General features: G+C 51.3%; 1 protein-coding gene across 4 annotated transcripts in view; it reads left to right on the top strand.

Annotated features, from left to right (window-relative positions):
• The window catches only part of SLC6A6 (solute carrier family 6 member 6), an 84,377-nt gene that overhangs the window by 6,245 nt on the left and 55,971 nt on the right, over positions 1–22,161 (top strand). Inside the window, exon 2 of one of the 4 annotated variants that reach the window (XM_077763727.1) lies at positions 5,905–5,942. The exons of the other annotated variants lie outside the window; for them this stretch is intronic. The gene's annotated coding sequence lies outside the window, so the exon portion shown is untranslated. The remainder of the gene's footprint in view (positions 1–5,904; positions 5,943–22,161) is intronic. 4 annotated transcript variants of the gene reach the window in all.

Below are 22,161 nucleotides of genomic sequence, written 5' to 3'. Positions count from 1 at the left end.
AAAGTGTGGGGACTTCGAGATCTTTGAGTTAAGCCGCTCATCCATTCTCTGGATCTGGAGAGTGAGGTCTGAGCGAGGCAGATAAGCTATCAAAAGGGCCATTGTTCCCAAACTTGCCGCCCCACCCCCCCAGACTCTATTCAGTGATTATGTTAAACAGGTAAATTTAAGGGCAGTGTTTTTACCTTTGTTTCAAACTCTTGATGGCCACATTGTACTTCAGCTCCTGATTTGATCTCAGCTAATGGGGAAGGAGGTGAGAGGACGAAGCCATACTGATCCAAAAGACCCCCACAGAATCCAGAACGGGGCTTCCTGGAAAGCAGGACCGCCTGGCTCCCGTGTACAGCTCTGGCCACTGGCTGTACTGTGGGATGGTATCAAGGCAATCGCAAGAGGCCTAGAGGGCTGGGGCTGAGTTCTGGTTTTGCTCACTTGGATCCTCCCTCGTCTCTTCGAGCTTTAGCCTCCCCATAAGCAGAGGCTGGGACCACATCTCTGAGGGGAGCCCTAGAGGGGACGTTCTGAGAGCCCTGCCCTTCCCACGGCTCTTCTTTGCACACAGTAAACGTGCCAAGCCCCTCACCGTCATGTTCCACCGCCCCCTTTCTGGCAGAAAGTCTCTAAGCCAAGCCATGATGCCCGTTGCCTGGTGGAGGGTGGAGGGGTGAAGTGAATTTCAGCAGAGACCTGCTTAGTGGGTGAAGGGCACCGGAAGGTGGTGGTCGTGAGGGCTCTGCCCTCTTGCCCTGTAGCCTGTCTGCACCTGGAGATGATGGCCACCAAGTTAGGCCTCATGGAAGACGCAGGCCATGATTTCAATGACATTCATGCTCTCACCATGTGGCACTTGGTGTCTCTTCTCTGGGTGGATATCCCTACGGCTTGAGACAACAGGCTTCTTGCCAGCCTCCATTCCTCCTAGGCACCTCTCTGTGGGGGCATGCCACTCTCCTTCTCAGAGGCCTTCAATGGCTCCCTAGTGCTCTATGAAATCAGGTCCTCACTCCTTAGCCTGGCATTCGAGGCCCTGCAGGATCTGGCTCCTGGCCCGTGTTTACCCTCATCTGCTACCATTTCTCCCCTCTCCTCGTGATTTGGCTGTTTTCTGCTCCGAAAATGAGCCTGGGGCTCTCTTGGCACAGCCCTGCCTCAGCCCACAAGGCCCTTCCTCCTCCCTTTTTTTTTTTTTTTTTGAAAGTAGGCTTCACACCCAACATGAGGCTTGAATTCAAGACCCTGAGTTCAAGAGTCCCATGCTCTGCAGATTGAGCCAGCCAGGTGCCCCGCTCTCTTCTCTTCTTATTCCCCCTCTTCATGGGCCAGCTTCTTCGTGCCTGCTTCACAAAGCTTTCCTTCAGCCCCTTCACTGTGCCGGATACATAGTAGGCACTCAAAAAGGATTAGATGAGACCGAGCACATAATCTAACCTTGCACAGAGCAAGATCTTTGTGGTCCTGCCTTTTATCCATGCATCTGACTGAGGTCACATCAGGGGAGGGAGGGATAGATGCTCCTGCATCCAGAAGAGGGTATAGTACACAGTAGGTGCTCAGCGCATAAGTAAAGACTGTCTGATTCCCTCTCCTCTGAAATGGGAGCCTATAGTTTAAACAACTGAGTGGGCCCAGGCTTGGAAATCATATTCACCCATCACCATCCATATTTATTGGTTCTGGGCCCTAGAGACATGGCAGGGAACCATTCAGACCAAATCCTGTCCCTCATGGAGCTGACCATAAAATATTTAATGAATTATCGCAGTGGCGTGGAGCACCGGAGTCTGGTGCCAGATTAAGTCCTGGGCCTGGAAAAACAGTACCAGTTGCTGCAGAATGGTTCCCCGGGGCCAGCTCTGGACCACAGGCACGTTTTGTGTGGTCCGCACAGAGCTGGATCGTTCAAGACGTGTTTTCAGCACAGGATTTATTTATTTTGCAGCCGCAGCTGGACGTTGTCTAGCATCTCTGAACACACTACCATCCCACCTGGCCACCCCCCTCAGCATGTGCCCCTGGCCCCCAGGTTGCTTCCTCAGGTCTGGCCTGGCCCCAGAGGCATGGCAGTATGGTACCCACAGATCCCTGGGAGGTAGAGGCATTCTGCTCTGCTCATCCAACTGGGAGACAGTGAATTATGAAGGCGGGCTTCGTGTTTACAGCCCTGCTGCAGAGACCTTGGTGTGTTAAGGGGGGGCCATTTGAGGCTGGTGCCGGGGGAACCCGTGGCACACCCCTACGCCAGGCAAAGGCACGCGCCATCCCAGGCAGCCCCGCGTGGTCAGCCTCTGCTTGAATACAAGAGGCAGCCTTCTGCAGAGAGACTGCTGGAAGCCCTCTGTCTGCGACCTGCAATGCTGTTAGGGCATCTTGTTACCTTGGCCGAGCCCGTGAGTGAAGTCTGGTGATCAGTACCTATTCGTTAAGTCCCATTGCAGGGTACAGCTGCCCCCACCCCTCCCCGAGCCATGGAGGGGCTTATCGTTAGTGGAGGGGCTGAGAGGCATGGGAGGAGTTTCCTTCCCTCTCCAGCCCTTCCTTCCCTCTGGCCCGTGCTTGCAGCTCCCCCAAGACTGGGTTGTTGGGACCTCTTGGCTGTGTCCTGGGGATGGTAACAACACAGCAGTGCTTCTCAGACCTTAAAGCAGTAGCGGTCACCTGAGAGCTTAGGATACCCCTTCCCATGCAGGAGGGCTGAGCCGAGGGCCTGAGGTTCTGCATTTTTAACTCACTTGCAGGCAGGGTCCTTGCTGCTGGTCTGGAGAGCATGCTTCGAATAAAGGGGGTCAATTACAGCTCCTGGGCGCCTGGTCTACTTCCTCAACCAGCCCATGTGCCCTGTAAGCATCATCTCCCGAACCATCACAAGAGATACCATGATTTCCATTTTGCATGTGGAAAGTTGAAGCCCCAGAGACAGCAGGTAATTTGCCCAAGGTCACACAGCTGGGAGGCAGCTGAGCCAGGCCAGGCCTTCTGGGCCAGCGTCACCTTGGAAAGGATGCTTGTGGGGAAGCCGTTTTCTACTGAACGGGTGTCCACGGTCCAAAAGCCACAGGAGGCTTTTCAAGGCAGCCAAGTCGGATGTAAATCAGGGAGAGCCCGGGGCCAGCCAGGCGCGCTGACAGCAGGGCAGCCTGAGGCAGTGTGTCAGGATCAGGTCTGGAGTGGGGCTTGGGGCTGGCTTGCTGCCTGGCGTGAGGAGCTGTGGGGGGATGCTCCCAGCTCCTGGACGGCCAGCGTGGGGGCTGCTGGAACCCAACGAGGCTTCTCATCAGTCGTACAGCCTCGTTATTTAGATGAATCCCAGGGTGGAGGGCTGGCCGGAAACGGAGGCAATGGAAGGGCTGTGAGTTGGGACCTGGTGCGTCATTGTTTAAATACAGGTTCATCCTTGCAACCGGGGATCTGATGAAGGGCTGAGGTTGCTGAGATCTCCTGCTTGGTCGGAGCTTTATTTTTGTGCTGGGCACCTGCCCCAGGTGGTTGGGAAGAGAACAGATTTGGAGTTTGGGTCCTCAAAATGTGGTCAAATGGTGTACAGTCACATTGTCACCTGGGAATTTGTTAGAAGGTAGAATCCTGAGCCCCACCGCATACCTGCTGACTCAGACCCTGGGGCCAGGGAGGGTCAGTCCTATCCTTTGCTACAGGTTCTTGGCAGCCAGAGTACCAGGGTTGCAGGGGGACCTCAGATTCATTCATCTATGCCCCACTTTTCTGATGGCCTGCATGTCAAGTAAAAGGGCATGTATAAAGTTATACAGCACATCCAAGGCAGGAAACAGGTCTGGATTCTTAGAGTTGCAAGTTGCAGAAATCACTTCAAACTAACTTTAAAAAAGAAGAAAGAATGAAAAAGAACATTTATCAAGGCTGGATCCAGGTGCTGAGATAGGTCATCTGAGCTCCATTTCTTTCTCTTCATTTCTAGGCTTTTCTGTTGGCTTCATTCTCCTTGAGCTACCCTCAGCTGCATAGGATACCTCCCCTCCCAGCATAGCCATCTCAGCCTAGAAAGGGCCTTTCCCCCAACCTCTCTCTCTCTTTTTTTTTTTTTAAGAGAACGTGGGAGGAGAAGAAAGGGGCAGAGGGAGAGAATCTTAAGCAGACTCCATACTCAGCATGGAGTCTGACGCAGGGCTTGATCCCACAACCCTGGGATCATGACTTGAACTGAAATGAAGAGTCAGACACTCAACTGACTGGGCCACCCAGGGGCCCCCAAAGAGCCTTCTTTTTTCATGATGGTTTTAGCACAAGCCCCTGTTGTCACTCTCACTGTCCAGGCTTGGTCAGGTGCTCATCCTTGAGCCAGTTGTCGCAGCCAACTCACATGCTGGCTAGCCCTGGCTCACACGCCCACCGAGAACCCCTCGGGCTGAGAGCAAGGGTGCATGGGCCTCCAGGGAGAGATGGGAGGCTGTCCCCAGAAGAAGGGGCATGGGTGCCCACGGGCTGTCCCCATGGGAACTAAGTGCCACTCTCCTCCTCCTGAGCTGGGCTGCCCTCATGCAGCTGCTCAGGTCTCACACCGGACAGAATTAGACTCCTTTTTCTGGTTCCCTTAACATTATGCTTATAACTGTGCATTACACACACCACCTTCATCTTTCCCCTTTTCCCCTCTTCTCTTGCTGTCAGGACAGCAGGTTACCGTGCCACAGCACTGACCCCTGCTGCAGGCATTACCCATCTGCCCCAGCCTTTACAATGCCGTGTGAGCGTCTGAGGCAGTGTGTCACATGGGGATCTGGGCCCCAAGACAGGGCTGTCTTGTTCGTTGCTGTGTTCCCAGTGCTTAAAGCAGTGCCTGGCACATAGTAGGTGCTCCATGATTTTTAAAAATCTGTCTTATTTTTAAGTAATCTCTATATGCAACATGGGGCTCGAACTTAAAACTCTGAGGTCAAGAGTTGCACACTCTACTGCCTGAGGCAGACTTAGTAAATTATTGACTGACTATACCTACCCCCACAGGGCCTTGGGCACAGTGGGCACTCATGTGCGCCCACAGGACCCCCGACATGGCAATGAAGTTGTCCAGTTTGGGGGACCCGGAATGCTGTAGACTGCTGGGGTCAAGGTTCTGTCAGGGAGGGGCCCCCTCAGGTCCTGGGAGGAAAGACTGGCCCGCCCTTCCCTTCAGGGCTCTTTCTCCCTCCCATTGCCGTCCCCTTCCTTCTCTGCTATTCCATTTACATGTTCATTGAAATGTGAGATCTTAGTTGATAAGGAGCCATTTCCTGGGTTTCTGCATTTTTATATTCTAGGAAACTAGGGGAGCTTTCCAGAACAGCTCTGCTGGTGGAGTGAGAGGCAGGGGTGGTCTTCCCTTNGTTAAAAAAAAAAAAAAAAAAAGGCTTCTGGGGTCAGTCACCTCTGGGGACCATGTGGCTCAGCAGAGTTAGGCAAATTTCCTTGGCTCGATGATTCTCTGAGCCTCTAACCAGTCAATGAGGTACCTTGTTCTCCAAGAATCTGGGGCCCCCAGGGCCTCCCTCAGCCCCTCCGTCTTGCCTTAGTGTGTGAGCACAGGGAACAGTTATTGACAGACTCAGGCCCAGGACTAGGCTGGTGTGGGGCTCCCAGGGATGCGTCAGGACAGGGTGGCGGCCTAACGTTTGTAGCCCCCAGCCCAGGCTCTTGATGCTGACAGTTTCAGGGGCACTGCACCCGGGAGACCGGTGTGCGTGGGCCCGCGCCTGTGTGTGTGAGCATGTGCGTGTATGCAGGAGCACCTGAGCACCCTGACTTTCCTGGCCCTGGCCCCACTAGGAGTTGCTTTGGCCCCTGCCAGCGTGTGGGAGTCGGACAGTCTCACGTGGAAGGAGAGTCGGGGTCCTGTGTAAGCCACAACCTGACCAGATCTCTTCTTTCCTTCTTTGCTTCTTCTGGTAATAGGTCCAGAACAACAGCCCTTTCTGAGGAGCCTCCAAAACGTAAGTGGTATTGGTGTGTCCCCGATTTGGGGCGCTCAGGAATGGGGAATTGTGAGGACCAGGGTCAGACCCACGCACCTGGGAGAGCCGCTCGGCTAGGATGCTCCAGGACTCGGGGCTGCTGACCCAGCTGTCTCTTCGTTAAACTTTTTAGTTTTACAAAATTGAAAACCTTCAGAAAAGTTGCTAGGATAGTACAGTGACCTCATGTATACCTTTCACTCAGATTGTCCCATTGTTAAGATTTGCTATGTTGGCTTCATGTCTATATATGTGCTATAAAATAGTCACATTAATATTCTATTTTTTTCCTGCTGACTCATTAGGGAGTAAATTGCAGGCCTGATGCCCCTTTACCCCTAATACTTCATAATGTATTTCGTAAGAGCAAGGCTACTTGTTCTCTTATATAAGCACATGCTATTATCAACCAGGACATTTAACATTGACACAATTCTGTTATCTAATCTACAGACCTTAATGACATTTTGCTGACTGTCTCATATTTACAGAAGCTTCCTCCCCCTCTCCCCCCAGTTCAGTATCACAGTGTTTTTACAAGGGGGTTAATGGGGCAGGAATCAGACGTTTCTACAGATGACTTATTTACCTGGGTTTAGAACATCCTTACTATTGGGGCTTTCAAAGTTTCTTCATTATGACGTTCAGTAAGAAATAGATTTACGACAGGATGCTACCAGTGTGCTCCCATGTACACACACACGCACACACACACACACACACACGAAAGTGAAACCAGCGTCATGGATAACTCCCATCCTCACCATCTTTAGGGCTCTGTTATATCATTTTTATGAAGGTGATAGCCCTGACCCTTTAAGTTGATTTCATGGCCCATTAGTAAACTCTGCTGTGGAATTTGAACACTCTGGCTTCTTGGGCAGAAACTTCTCCCAGGGAGGGGAGTTTGGGGGTAGGTAATGTCCTGACCAAGCTCCCACTGGTCCTGAGATGGAGTTTGGTGGATTTGGGGTTACCTGGGAAGCTAGGACTAGGAGAAAGGCCCTGAAGACCCTGGCCATGTCTTCAAGCCATGGCTGCCCATGATGGACCTGCTCCCATCCCTATAATCTACTCCTCACCCCCTCTCCGGGCCACCTCAGCCCCCTGGAGACCTGTTCTTTATGCTGTGACGTCACAAATGGAAAATCAAGCAGGTGTATCCCTGGGGGCTTGGGACACCTCCCTGGCCAGCTGCTGAGTGGGAATGGAGACATTCCGGTCCATGTCAGCCTCCAGAGTCACTGCCATAGTTGTCACAAATGTCAGTATTGGACTGTAATGGCATGCCCGATATGGCCCTGAGAGGTTCAAGGTACAGGAGCACACTTTCCCCTACATCAGTCTTAAGATGTGGATGCTGCTGTTATTTGTGTAAAAATGACAGATACATTTGCTGAGCACTTACTCTGTATCAGGTACCACTAGGCACTTTACAGACTCCTGCAGTCTTGAGAGTAGCCGTTCTGAGTTAGATATGGATATTAGCTCCACTGAATAGGTGGGGAAACTGAGGAGAGAGAGTTGAATTGACTCCCCCCAAGGTCACCCAGCTGGGAAGGATTTGAACTCCAGGTTTTTGACCCTGGTGTCCACACCATCCAGCACTGCTCTCCCCACCCCTNCCCCTGCCAGTCCCTTCCCAAGGCCTTGCACTGGTTAATGAGTAGCCCGGGGCAGCCTGGAAGCCAGAGGCCTGTGGCCAAAGCTGGAGTCTAAGTTCTGCTTCCAGATAAAGAGTCTTGTGCAAGGGGCCCAGCCCCCATCTGGTCTGCTGGCTTCATAGGCAACAACGAGTCCCCGGTTCTCTCCTCCGAGATTTGCTGATCCATCCCCACTTGGTGGGAACCCATTTCACAGGTGAGCCAGTGGAGGTGGAGAAGCGGGTTTGCTCTCAGGCCTGTATGACGCCTCCTCCACGCAGCCCTTTAAGTTTACTTTTTCTGAGAACAGAAGCTGTCCCCTCTGTTCGGGCATGCAGGTGTGGTGTGGCCCTCCTCCCTGAGCCCTCCAGGTTCCCATCTGAGAAATGGGATGCTAGTTGCTACTCACTGCCCCCCCTCCCCCCACACACACTGGGCGTGCACAGCGGGAGGTGATGGAGGGCCGGCTGGTTTCAGTTGTTTCGCAGACTGCGCTGTCAAGGAAATGGCCCAAACAATCATTCCTGACATGCACAACCCCTCTAGTGGAAAGTCTGGGGAGCTGGAGGGGCAGATAGTCCTGGGTTCAGATTCCGTCTCTGTCCTTTGCCGGCTGTGTGACCTCAAGGGGAGAGTCCCTGAACTCCTCGGAGCCTCAGTTTCCCCACCTGTAAGATGGAGCAATAAATGCGCCCAGGAGGACTGGAAAGACCGCCCGTGTGGTGCCAGGGGTCATGGTCTTTTTGTCGTCATGGTGGAGGTGTGGAGCACTTGACAGGCCTCACAAAATCAGCCCAAGCATCCCTGCATGTTCTAATTTCAGCTCCCTGGCCGGAACCTCCCTGGGCTTGCCAAAAGAATTCCCGGGGACCTGTGTCCCCTCATCACCCCTCCCTAGAGGAGCCCAGGCAGTGAGAAAATGGTATTTACTGTTTGTTTGCCCTGATCATAAAAGTGAACATTTTTTAAAAATTTAAATATATGTGACACAATATTATGTCAGGTTTTTTTAGACAGTTCTTTTTCTTTTTTAATGTTTATTTATTTTTGAGAGAGAGGGACAGAGACAGAGCATGAGCAGGGGAGAGCCAGAGAGAGAGGGAGACACAGAATCTAAAGCAGGCTCCAGGCTCTGAGCTGGCTGTCAGCATAGAGCCCAACACGGGGCTCAAACTCACGACTGTGAGATCATGAACTGAGTTGAAGTTGGAGACTTAACGGACTGAGCCTCCAAGGTGTCCCACAACATTGTATAAGTTTAAGGTGTTAAATGTTTTAATTTGATACATTTATACAGCGCCATGGTGTCACTATAGCCTTAGCTAACACTGCTATTGGGCCACGTCATTATTATTTCTTTTAGTGTTGGGAGGTAATGTGTTGTATTTTATTTATTTATTTATTGAGAGAGAAAGTGAGCACACAAGCAGGGCTGAGGGGCAGAGAGAGAGTGAATTTTGTTTTTTTAATTTTTTTTTTAACTTTAAGAGAGAGCACATAGAGGAGAGGAGCAGAGGCGGGGAGAGAGAGAGAATCTTTTTTGAGAGAGAAAGTGTGTGTGTGTGCATGGGGGGTGGGGCAGAGAGAGAGAGAGGGACAGAGGATCTGAAGCAGGCTCTGCACTGACAGTAGTAAGCCCGATGTGGAGCTTGAACTCAGAAACTGTGAGATCATGACCTTAGTGAAAGTCAGATGCTGAACCGACCGAGCCACCCAGGTGAGCCAATTTTTTATTTTTATTTTTTAAAAAAATTTTTGAGAGATAGAAAGAGAGACCATGAGCAGGGGAGGGGCAGAGAGAGAGGGAGACACAGAATCCAAAACCGGCACCAGGCACTGAGCATCCGCACAGAGCCCAATGTGGGGCTTGAACCCACGAACTGTGAGATCATGACCAGAGCTGAAGTTGGCTGCTCAACTAACTGAGCCACCTAAGCACCCCCCCTTTTTTTTCTATTTGAGAGAGAGAGAGAGAGAGAGAGCTTGTGAGTGGGGGTGAGAGGCAGAGGGAGGGAGAGAGAGACAGAGAGAGAGAGAGAGAGAGAGAGAGAGAAAACCTTAAACAGGCTTCACGCCCATCAGGGAACCTGACTCTGGGGGCTCAATCTCAAGTCCTTGAACTGAAATCAAGAGTCAGATGCTTAACCGACTGAGCCACCCAGGCGCCTCAGTAATATATTTTTAATACAGAAAATTTGGAGAGCACAGAGAAATCAAAAGAAGAAAATGTAATTTATCTCTGTTCCAGCCATCCAAACATAACCATCTAACAGTGCATTTATAAACGTGTGGGTAAATATACATTATTTAAATGTTTCCTTTTCAAGTTGAATTCACAGTGTAGCCATGTTTGGGAGCCAACTTCCCGCCCCCACCCCCTAACATATTTCTAAGCGTTTTTCTGGGTTTTTGGTCTTCTAAGTCAGGGTCAGCAAGTTTTTTAAAGGGTTGGATCGGATGTATTTTGGGCTTAGGGGCCATGTGGTTTTGCCTCCACTGATCTCAGTGGGGTTTGTCTCGCCTCTGCGGTTGTAGCCAGAATGCAGTCTTAGACAATATGCAAATGAGCAGGTGTAGTTTCATGCCAATAAAACTTTATTTATAAAAACTAACCTGCTAGATTTGGCCCAGGGGCTGAGGTTTGCTGATCCCCGCCCTTTCTTAATTTGTTTAGATTTGCTTGAGTAAACCATCATTTATTTAATTAATCCTATAGTGATGAGAGATTGGCCGTTTGTAGTTTCTCTTTCATGTAAACCACTCTGCTGTGAACATCTTTTTTTTTTCTTTCTATTTTTAATTGTGGTAAAATATACATAACATAAAATTAACCATCTTAACCATTTTTACGTCTACAGTATAATAGTGTTCAGTATATCCACATTGTTGGGCAACCAATCTCCAGAACTTTTTCATCTTGCCAAACCAAAGCAGTGAGCATCTCTGAGTGGGCATCTTTACACACTGGTCTGTTTCAGAAAATTGGAATCGCTATCCTAAGTGGGGGGGTGCGTTTTTATAGTGCTGAGCACATGCTGCCGAGTCACTGATGCTCGGAGATGGCCCCAATTTTAAGCCTTTGCCTATCAGCAGTGACAGTGTAGACGCATCAAGAGGGAGAGATGCCCCCTCCCTGGGGAGGGAACAGCAGTTAAGGAGCAGTGGACTTAAAACAACTCCTCCCAGATGGAGTGCCTGGCGTCTGACTTTGGCTCAGGTCATGGTCTCATGGTGTGTGAGTTCAAGCCCCATGTCAGGCTCTGTGCTGACAGCTCAGAGCCTGGAGCCTGCTTCAGATTCTGTGTCTCCCTCTCTCTCTGCCCCACCCCTGCTTGCACTCTCTCTCTGTCTCTCAAAAAGGAATAAACACTTAAAAAAAAAAAAAAACAACTCATCCTAGAGAAGCAGCTCCCAGGCTGCTAGCCTTCCTCTGTTGGGAAAGAAGAGAACAATTCAGTAAACCAGATACACTATGAATACCCAACCAGATTCAGGGGTTTGAAAAATATACCCTTTAGAGAGAGGGGATGTGTGGTTAAGACCTCAGCTCATGTGTCCAGATGACATTGGCCAATGACATCTGGGTGTCAGTGTCATTTGGCCTTGGCCTTGACCTTGCTGTGTGGCCCAGGGCATGTCACTTAACATCTCTGGGACCTAGAGTCCTCTCAAAATAGACCTGATGTAGAATGATTTAGAGTCTGTCCTCTGGTTGGAGGATCATGGAAGAGAAACTCTGAAAGTTCTTAGCACAGCGACTGCACGCAGCCCTCGCTCGTTACACAGTGGTGATAATTACCATTCTTACTATCCTGGTGTCCATTGCTTCTAGCACCTCTGTCAGGGCTGTCTGCATAAACGGACAATAATAGCATGTGTGGCCCTTTGCAGTTAGTTCTCAGAAAGGTTTTCCATCTGTAATACTCACATTATTTTATAGTGTAGTTATTACTGTCCCCATGTGACAGGTGAGAAATTTGAGGCTCCAGAGGCAGTGGCCGACCCCAGGTCAGCCGTGTGTCTTTGCTGGTGGTCGGTTCCACACAGCAGCTGCTGGGAGCTGGGGCCTCTGGACGACCAGGGCGAGCAGGAGCCTCCTCCTCTGGCCTCACCAATGTGGGAAAGCTTGGGCAGTCAGGTGGGGGGAGAGAAGATTCCCTAGCTTATTTTCCTGTCTTGGCTCTTGGCCCATCGGATGGGGTTTTTTTTCAAGGAGAAATGTTATGATTCTAATGAGGGGGTTTTCCCTCTACACCACCAAGCAATTCTCCAGCACTGCTGGAAGTCTTACCTTTTAACTCGCTTCTGACACTATCTACCTGGAGATAGCGTCAGATTCTGCAGGTTAATGATTCAGTGGCCTCTCGCCACCCCAACTCCCACCTATACCTGTGCTTTCGCCAACTGGCTATAAATTGGAGGTTCCCACAATCTCCTCCTTGGGTTTGATTAATTTGCTCACAGAACTCAGAGAAACATTTTGTTGACCAGATTAGCGGTCTGTTTATTAAAGGACATAACTCAGCCAGCCAAACAGCCACATGGAGGAGACGCATAGGGCGAGGTACAGGGACGGGGGCCCAGAGTTTCTCTGGTGCCTCTTTCCCCAACTCCATGTGTTCATCAGTCTGGAAGCTCTCTGAACCCCGTCCTTTTAAATTTTTATGGAGGCTTCAAAGAATAAAATAAAATAAAATAAATTTTTATGGAGACTTCATTACTTAAGCGCGATTGATTAAGTCCTTGGCTGTGGGTGATTTAACTCCGTCTCCCATTCCTCTCCTTTCCCTCTCCTTTCAGTGGAGGTCAGAGGGTGGGGACTGAAACTTCCAACGCCCTAGCCACCAGCCCCCATCCTTAGGTACTTTCTAGAATCCCTCGTTAACATGACAAAAGGCACCTTTGTCACTCTCCTCACTTAGGCAATGACAAGAATTTTTGGAGCTCTGCCAGCTTTGGGGACCAAGACCATATAGATATATAGATATATAGATACATATATNATTTTTCCGGAAGCTGGCGGGGCATTTCAGAGACCAGAGTTGTCCACCGACGTGAAACCTGGCTGGGGTTTCCGGGACATGTTCCCATCTGTCAGTCTGTTCTCAGCCTGCAGATAAGTCCAGAAACCCAGGCCTGGATTTCTGGATTCCTAAGGCTGCAAACAGCTCTGGGTTTGGAGGGGCTGGCTGCCCGGAGCACCCCTGAGTCAGTCTTCTGACCTAGTCTCCCAAAGGGGCCCCCATGGCGCCATCTTTATCTACCCACTTCCCCACCAACTTCCTGGAGGACCTTGGACACGTCACTTGCCTTCTCTGGGCCCTTGTTTTCCTCCTGTGTAAAACCAGGGTCTGGAATCATTTTTCCGGGGAACTCCTGGGTAGCAGTGCCCAGCTTTGGATGTGAGCCTCAGCTCTGCTGTTTAGGAGCTCGCTGTGATGGTCCCCTTCCCTAGGCTCAGTGTTCTCTATAAAGCAGACATCAGTGCACATGCCCCATAGGGTCTTTCGTGTGCTTCAGGGCTGCCCCCCCTCCAGCCTGGCAGCTTGGTAGCACACCCTCTGTCGTGGCTCCTCGTAATAGATTTTCACTCCTGTGCCATATGCCTTCATCCCGAGGAGTAGCCAGAGGCAGGTTTTTTTTTTTTAATGTTTATTTTTTTGAGAGTGCACACTTGTGTGGGGGAGGGGCAGAGAGAGGGCACAGGAGTGGGGGAGGGGGAGAGAAGGGGACAGCAGGATCTGAAGCAGGGGAGGGGCAGAGGGGGGAGGGGCAGCGAGATGGAGAGACAGGATCTGAAGGGAGCTCTTGCACTGACAGTAGAGAGCCCGATGCTCAACTCAGGCACCCTGAGATCACAACCTGAGCCCCGCCCCCCACGGCACCCCTGCCAAAGGCAGTTTTTAATGGCTCCTCTGCTCTTCATCCCCAGCCGAGCTTAGTTCCCACATTACCTTGCACACGAGTAGAGATTTGTGTTTTCAGGTCGAGTTCTACTGTCTCTTTCTGTTTGATTCCTTTCTAGTCTTTTCTGGGTGTCCTGCCTGTCCTGACCATGCCTGCAACATGAGAGCTTTCTTTCTTTTTTTGTTTTTTTAATTTTCATTTTTTTAAATTTTAGACAGAGGGTATACGATTGGGAGAGAGAGGTAAAAGGAGAGAGAGAAAGAGAATTTTTTTTTAAGTTTATTTATTTTGAGAAGGAGCATTGGAGGGGGAGTGAAAGAATCCCAAGCAGGCTCCATGCTAATAGTGCAGAGCCTGACATGGGGCTCCAACCTACCAACCTCGAGATCATGACCCGAACCAAAATCAAGTCAGATGCTCAATGGACTGAGCCATCCAAGCGCTCCATGAGAGCTTTCTCTTGTCTATCAGGTTACTGAGGCCCAGAGAGAGACCATGTTTGTTTGTTTGTTTTTAATTTTTTTAATGTTTATTTTCGAGAGAGAGACAGGGCGTGAGCTGGAGCAGGGCAGAGAGAGAGGGAGACACAGAATCGGAAGTAGGCTCCAGGCTCTGAGCTGTCAGCACAGAACCTGACACAGGGCTCAAACCCCCAGGCTGTGAGATCATGACTTGAACCAAAGTCGGTCACTTAACCAGCTGAGCCCCCCAGCCAGCCACGCCCCGAGACCATGTTTTAATAAGGACTCTAGGCTGGCTTCTGACCCATGGGAAGGATGCCGTGATCAATTAGCAATGTCTGTCAGGGGGCAGGATGGGTGGATATGGCATTCGGGGCATGTGAGGTGAGAACTATAGGACATCCTTGGGATTGGATCCCTGCTCAGGTGAGAAGCTTCCTCTGGGTGGGAAGAAAGAAAGGAGCACACCTGCAGCAGAGTGCAACCCTTCCATCCCAGGGTATTTGTTTCATTTGCACTCAGGTTGAAGTTTTCAGACCAGACGGCCAAAGTATTTGATCCCTTTTATCTCCTGGGTGTTATATTTTATGCTGGATTCCGGGGGCGGGCGGGGGACAGTGACAACAGGGATCCCCCAGACACTCTGAGTGAGGTTGCTAGATAAAATACTGGGCATCCAGTTCAGTTAGAATCTCAGCTCTACGGTGAGTCCCTGTGCAGTATTTGTCAGTCTGGCTGGCTTACCTTGCAACCTCCCTGATCCAGGCCATTCCTACAAACTGGGCTGAACCGCTGCTTGAGCGAGGTTGTGGACAGTCCCCAGGAGCCGTGCCTCATCCAGCCATGGCCCTCCTTGCGGGGAGGCTCTGAGATGTGGCCTCCTCGGGCATCGGCGCCCTCATCCGGGCACCCTAAGGGTCTGCCTAGTTGACTCACAAGGTCTGGTTCTGACACGGAGATGCCTATTGACCTCAGTGACGCCCCAGACTTTACAGTTGCTTCTCAGCTGAGCCATGAGACAGGCCTGTGACAAAGGTCTGATGTTCTCTGTGTCACGGGTGAAAAAGCCAGCCTCAGAGAGGTGCCTGGCAGCACTGCTGCAGCCACGCAGAGAATGTGGGAGACGGGACTGGGGTGCTCTGTTCCGGGCCCAGGCTCCCCGCCCTGCCCTCCTTCCACAGGGTGCTGCTCTTTTCTAGATCATTCCCTCCAGACTTTCTCCCATCCTGTGAGGATCTCACAGCTGAATGAACAGAATCACTTAGGTAGCATTCCTTTGTTCATTCACTCACATGGTGAGCATTTGTGGAACACGCTGTATACCAGGCCCAGTGCTGGGCAGTGGGCACAGAATGAGGAACAAGGCCAGAAGGAAGAGATGTCACAGATGGTCACAAAAACCACTGTTCGGTTGCAGAGTGGAATGGGGGTTCCAGTCCATGTGCATAACCAGGTCTTGTCTCTGGGTGGAGGGGAGAAGCAGTCTGGGAACATGAGCTGCTTCTCTGAGCCCGTCTGCCTCCATCCTTCCTCGTGGTGAGCTTTCTGAGGCTCAGAGAAGTGCCGTGACACGCCCAAGGTCACATGGCACCTTGAGACCTAGGGCTTCCACTCCTCCCATAACCACCCAGGGCTGTCGAGAGAATAGTCCATGCATGCTCTGCTGCTTCCTGGCTCTGTGACCCCTGGCCTGTCCCATCTCCTGCCTGGGTTTCGGGTGCCCCATTTGTAAAAGGGGGACTGTGGTGCCCACCAGGCTAACTGGCAGCAAGGAGGAGAAAGCAGTTTGATGTATTCAAAAGCTTGATGCAAATATTTCTTATTAAGGTGTCTTAGTAAGTATAAATGGTTGTATTAAAGTACTTTCCGGGGTGATTGAGTCACATTACATAGTCCAGACATCCAGGACTACTTTCAGGGGTGATTGAGTCACATTACATAGTCCAGACATCCAGGAACTTCTCATCTGAAAAGAAACAAAATTAGAAAAGCTGCAGCAGCTCTGGAAGGCCCCTGGGGCCCAGGCGGCTTCTAGGTACTGGCTCCCATCCTTCTCTAGCCTTGTCTGGGATCCCAGCGGATCCCCACGTGGCCAGGCCTGGATGCGGGCTTCTGGGGAGACAAGCCACCCCCATTTTCCTTAAAAAATTAATTTTATGGGGCACTGGGTGGCTCAGTCGGTTAAGTGTCTGACTTCGGCTCAGGTCATGATCTCGTGGTTTGCAAGTTGGAGCCCTGCACTGGGGCTCTGTTCTGTCAGCTCAGAACCCGCTTCAGATCCTCTGTCCCCCACCCCCACTCCTCCCTTTCTTATGCTCCCTCCCTCTTGCTCTCTTTCAAAAATAAACATTCAAAAATGAATTGTATTTTATATTCATAAACTATGTGACGGGTGTTAGTGACACAAATATAAATAAGACACAGCCTCCATTTTTTAGGATCTTACAATCTAGTGAGATACATGCGAAGCTATAAATTACATGAAAATTGAGTGTGAGCTTTCTTTTCCTGTCTTACTGCGGAGCGGTTGGCATACATCACTGTACCAGGCCTGCGGCCTGATGGCTTGCTTCACAGGACACTGGGACGTGATCATCATGGGCTCTCTTGCTCTGTGTCATCTCAGATACATCCAGTGGCTCCGTAAGGTCATGGTGGGGCAGACCTTTCATTTTCCCTTTGGCCTTTATGGTCCATTTGAGAAGTTCGTATGTTTTCAACCTCTTCCAGCCCTGCTGAGTGGGGGAAAGGCCCAGACAAGAATCTCTGATGTCAGGGGAAGTTTGGGGAAAACCTGTAAGCATCTGAAACCTGAGAGTTGAAAGTCTGTTCCTTCAGTCATCAGAGAGGTGCTGTGGGCCCTGGCCGTGCCCTGGGGACCCAGAGCCAACCTTACCATGCCCAGCCCAGGAGCTGCTGGGCCGGCGAAGACGCAGGTCACTGCAGTCGGTAGGGTCTCCTGAAGACACTGTGGGCAACAGGGTGCAAAAAACTTTCCCAGAGGCCTCGGAATGACAAAAGCATGGCAGGCAGACGCTAGACAGGAAGGGCAGTACCGGGAGAGGCAAGCAGCCCTGAAAAGGGAAAGCCGAAAGCCTCAGGGAAAGCCGCTCCAGATGCTACAAGTGGTGTGGCTTGGCTGTGGCTTGGCTGCCATGTCTGGTTCTGGGGCAGAGGGCAGAGGAGAGGAGCCGGGTGGGAGGTCTCAGCTGGCGACCCTGAATGCCCTGCCGAGTGCTTGGTCCCAATCCACTCTGGGGAGGCAGCCTGGAACCAGAAGTCCTCATGTGAGGCTTCCAGGTCCCCCCTTCAAAGGCACTGACTGTTCAGTTGTTTTGACCACAGGCTTCTGCTCGGGAAGACAGACAGCCCAGTCCAGCCCTCACCCAGACAGGGCTGCAGCAGCACGCACGAAGTGCCTTGGGAAGGCTGCTCGTTCATTTGACACAGGACAGTGGACCGGGGAACTGTTTATTTCGTATTTGCTCCTGGGTGCTTGTTTCCGCCTCTCCCCGCAGCACTTAGTTGCCGGGTGATAAGGAGGGGCGGAGTCAGTGTTATTGATGAACAGCGTGAAAGGTAGCCTTTCTTCTAGCCTTTCTTCCCCAACCTGGGGCGGACCCTTTCTCCTGAGAGCAAATCCAATCGCGTATTGTACTTCCTCCTGCCGGCCCTTGTGTAATTCGAGAGGGCCCATTTTACAGATGATGCAACTGAGGCCTCAAGGGGAAGTGACATTCCTGAGGTCACTGCTTGCAGCTGACAATTGACAGACTTAGGTTCCAACTAAAATCTTTTAAGGTGACGCAGCACGGGCAAAAGTGGAACTAGGCAGAGCGTATTTGGGGAATGGGGCCTCGCAAGGGGCAGTGCCTACTGGGGAATTCAGAGAGCAAAGCTGGAGAAGCCAGGAGGGTCCCTCCTCTCCACTGACAGCATCGGGGAGGAATTATGTAGCCATTTAGGGGTCGGCAGGAACCGACTGACCAAATAAATAGATGAGTCAATTAAAAAGGACGGATTTCTTGACTATTTATAGGTGTGGCCTAAATCTCAGGTATCCTTGTCCCCAAGGAATAAAAGGAGACTTTCTGATCAGCCAGGCTCTCTAAAGGGTGAATAAGCTGATTACGTCCTGGGCTGCTGCGGGGGATGGGACTTCCCAGGAGTGTCAGGGTGAGAGGAGCTCCCAGGAGGTGGGGCAGGGACGCTGTTCTTTGGACTCGTCCCTTTCCTCTATAGGTTCATTATTAGCCACACCCTAGACTTTAGCCACATTATTAGCCATTAGCTACCTAATTGCTCTCTCGGTGGTATGAATTGCAATAGTTAACAGTTCTTCCTGGCCTGAGGGGCCAGTATTTAGTCACCCCAGCACATATACATAATTAAAAGGAAAGATCCTTGTAAAGCATGTAGCACAAAGCCTCAGCAAGGTGGATGTTTTTGTTACTGCCATTTTTTAAAAATTTATTCAGAGAGAGAGAGAGAGAGCACGCACGCACGCGAGCAGGGCAGGGTCAGAGAGGGGAAAAGAGAATCCCAAGCAGGCTCTGCACTGTCAGCATGGAGCCCGATGTGGGGCTCAAACTCACGAACTGTGAGATCATGACTTGAGCTGAAGTCAAGAGTTGGATGCTTAGCCTCCTGAGCCCCCCAGGCATCCTTGTTACTGCTGTTTTATAATTGAGGCTGGCCCAGTCAGTACCTGTGATATGGGCCCAGTCCAGAGACCTGGACTCTAATCCTAGCTGGTTAATTTGCAAAATGACATCCCTACCTCCTGCCGGCCTCAGTTTCCTCCCGCGTCAGGTGCAGAGGGGGCCCTCCTGGTGTCAGAGGTCATAGGAGATGCCCCCGAGCCCAGTGGTTGAGGACCCAGGATTCCACAACCCTGCCTGTGCAACTTTGGTCAAGTCACTCAGCCTCTGAGCCTCAGATGGGGTAAGATTCCTCATCCACAGGGTGGTTGGTAAGGACTGGGTGAAAATACCTCACCCAAGTGCCAGGTGCAGAGCCAGGCATGCGTGGCCACTCAACCCAGGGAGCTGATGTTTCCGTCTGGAGCTGGAGCTATGCAGTTGGAGGATTGTCCATTCTTTTAAGGCATTTAGAGTGTGCTTTTTGTTCTATGAGAGTCTGAAAATGTTATAAAGTCTTGTTACCTTTGGACTGATTATAGGAGGAAAGCAAGCAGCAATAATCTGTGAAAAGTGATCTAAGCTTTTAAAATATTTTAAAATAATTAATATTTTTTTAATAATAAAAATATCTAGCATGATTAAAAAATTACTACCAACTTGGGGCACTTAGTAGCATCCAACTTCAGCTCAGGTCATGATCCCTCAGTCTGTGAGGTCGAGCCCCGAATTGGGCTCCACGGTGGTGGTGGGGAGCCTGCCTCTCTCTCTCTGCCCTTCTCTGTGTGCGCTCTCTCTCTTTCTCTCCCTCTCAAAAATAAACTTAAAAAAAAACTTAAATAAAAAATAAAAAATTACTACCAGCTAGAATTATAGCAAATGCCCAATGTAGTGCCAGACACATAATGTTAGCTGTAACTATTTTTTGTTTCCAGGATGTGAGAACAGTTGGAATTGGAATGAGAGGTTGCTATGGCGATGATACACCAGGGTCCTCCTCATTGGCTGCCTCCAGCGAGGAGGCCCACCCTCTGCCCCAGAGCATCCTCTGACTGTGGGAGGAAGGAACTAGGATTACAGTTGAGGACTGAGCAATTTGTTTTGCTGGGAGATGGACAGGGGATGGTTAGGGAAGCCTTCCTGGAGGAAGTATCATTTGAGGATAGAGAAGAGCAGGGATATGCATTCCAGGGTCTGAAATGGCCTACAAAAATGCACTGAGATGTAAGAGCCCCGGGCCTCCCAGGCACTGATGTATAGAGGCAGTATGACAAACCTCCTCTGGCTTTGATTCTAAAGGACGTTCCTAATCGATGGCATTTTTGGGGAGTATGCAGTCTCTGGGTACCTGGCTGGGTTAGAAGGGGCATTGTGACCTCATGAGCAGATATTCTGAGACCCATAGCCAGGGTACTGGGCATCTCTTATACCCTCTCGGGCTTCACGAGAAGCCCAGTTTCCCAGTGTCTGGGGTAAGTCATGTTTGCATGTCCACCTGCGTTCCTATCTGCTGACAGGGCCTCTGTCCCCTTACAGATCCTTACTGAGCTGCCTTCTGTGATTCAAGCCTGTGAGGTCCCCAACAGCTGCAGTTGCCTAGGAAACAGTGTCCACGGAGAGCACCCAGGAGGGGGAACAGGGGACAAATGTGGGAGCTCTTCACTGCTCTGACCTCAGTGGTCCTGCAGGGGGCCTGGCGGGACTGAGGTCTTTCCCAGAGGCATCCAGCTTGGTGTGGGCCATGGCTCCCCTGGCTGAGAACTACTCCCCCACGCTCCCCACCCCAGATCACCAGTGGGACCCTCTGTTTACCCCCTGCCTCAGTCCAGATCCTCACTTGAAGGAGCCTCTCGGCCCCTGAGCTGACTGGAGGTAGGTTGCCGAGTAAACAGGCAGGGCCTTTGTGGGACTTGTGCATGCCCAGAGTCTGAGAAAAAGCTCCCCCAATAAGCTGGTCCTAGGCTTCCAAATAGTAGGAGTGGGCAAGGCAACCAAAAACCTAGACCCTCAGTTGAAACACTAGAGACTGAAGCTCTTGTGCCGGGCCTCAGTTTCCCCACCTGTAAAAGGGGCACATTAGACCAGCTGATGGTATTGAATTTCATGAACTAGTATACATCCAAAAGACAATTGGGCAGCATTTGCGGCACAAGTTCTGTCTGCTCTCAAGGTCAGGCCACGGGCCCTGTGACTTACATCTCCCCAGCTTGGCGGGCACCACCACCCGCGGGCTGAGGGGCCCCGACACCTCGTGTGCCAGGCCGCCAGCTCCTCTGAGCATCTTCTGCCCATCTGTGGGCAGCTGCCCAAGCTGCTCTCCTGAGCTGACCCCAAGGCTAGGGACAGGAGGTGACAGGAGGCTCCCGCACCTGTGCTCAGATCCCCAGGGGGACAGCGGCCCACACCTGCATCATCCTAGCCAGCAAGTGTACTGAGAGCGCCCCTCAGAGACACTGGTCTCCCCCACTGTGGGAGAGGAAAGAAAGAGGAGGCGAGGTGTTTAGCATGATGCCCTGCATCTCAGAACTGGCTGACCTGCCCCTGAACCCTGGTCCTGGCTCTGCGAGGTGATCTGTCAGGTGCCATGCCCAGCAGGGCCTTAGCTGTGCGTCCAGGCCGTCACTGGTCTCAGGGAGACTGTGCCTCAATTTGGTCATCATCCTGATGGCTCCTGTTTTCTTCTGGTCAGAGTCAGCTATATGTATTAGCTCATTTAATGTCTCAGCAACCCGAAGAGGTAGGTACTATTCCTGTCCTCGTTCTATATTTGAGAAAGCTGAGGTGCTGACAGATGTATCTGTGGTGTGTATTTTCTTCTGGGGGAGACGCTGCCTTTGTGGAAGGAGAGGTGGCTGTGTGTGTGTGTGTCGCACATGCAGCTGTGTGTGGGACGGACAGCTGGTGGAAACCACAGCCCAGAGAGGGCAGGGTTTGCCTTGGTCCAGCAGTGGTCACTGCTGAGCTGGGGCCTCCCCAGGGCCTCCTGGGTCCTTGCCTGGGCCGTTCCTTGGGTTTGGGGCGCTGGCATGGTAGGGACAGGTGCTTTTCCTGTTGGGAAGGGCCCACCCGCCGCCTCCACTTTAGGGAAAAAGTGACCCCCTGTGCCGGGGTGACAGGTGGGGAGGAGGGGTTCCCAAGTCCCAAGTGATGTGCCCTACTCTCTACGTCTTTGGAGATGCTGCCTGAGGCCTGCTGTGCCAGATTTTGCCCCCTGGGTAGGTCTCTGATGCTTGTCCCCCCGGGATCCCTGCTCCACTCAGCTCCCTGGCCCAGATAACTCACCTGGCAGCCCCAACCTTTATTTCTCAAGCTCCTTTTAACTTAAGAAGCCAATAGAGGGAGTTTTGCCTTGTCTGGGGTTCAATTTCTGTCACGTGCTCACTGGGTAACCTTGGCTCCGTCACATTTCTCTCTGAGCCTCAGTTTTACTTATCTGTAAAATGGGGGCAAAAGTGCCTGGCCCCTAGGAATACTGTAAAGAGCAGTGGCAAAAGGGAATAGGAGAGCCTCTGGGCACATGGTTATGGGGGTAGTCCCTGGACTCGCT

Source organism: Crocuta crocuta, unplaced genomic scaffold (assembly GCF_008692635.1).
Source record: "Crocuta crocuta isolate KB4526 unplaced genomic scaffold, BGI_CrCroc_1.0 scaffold184, whole genome shotgun sequence".
In the NCBI taxonomy this organism is placed as follows: Eukaryota; Metazoa; Chordata; class Mammalia; order Carnivora; family Hyaenidae; genus Crocuta; species Crocuta crocuta.
Note: the sequence above shows the minus strand (reverse complement) of the source record. Positions and strands in the feature narration are given on the sequence as shown.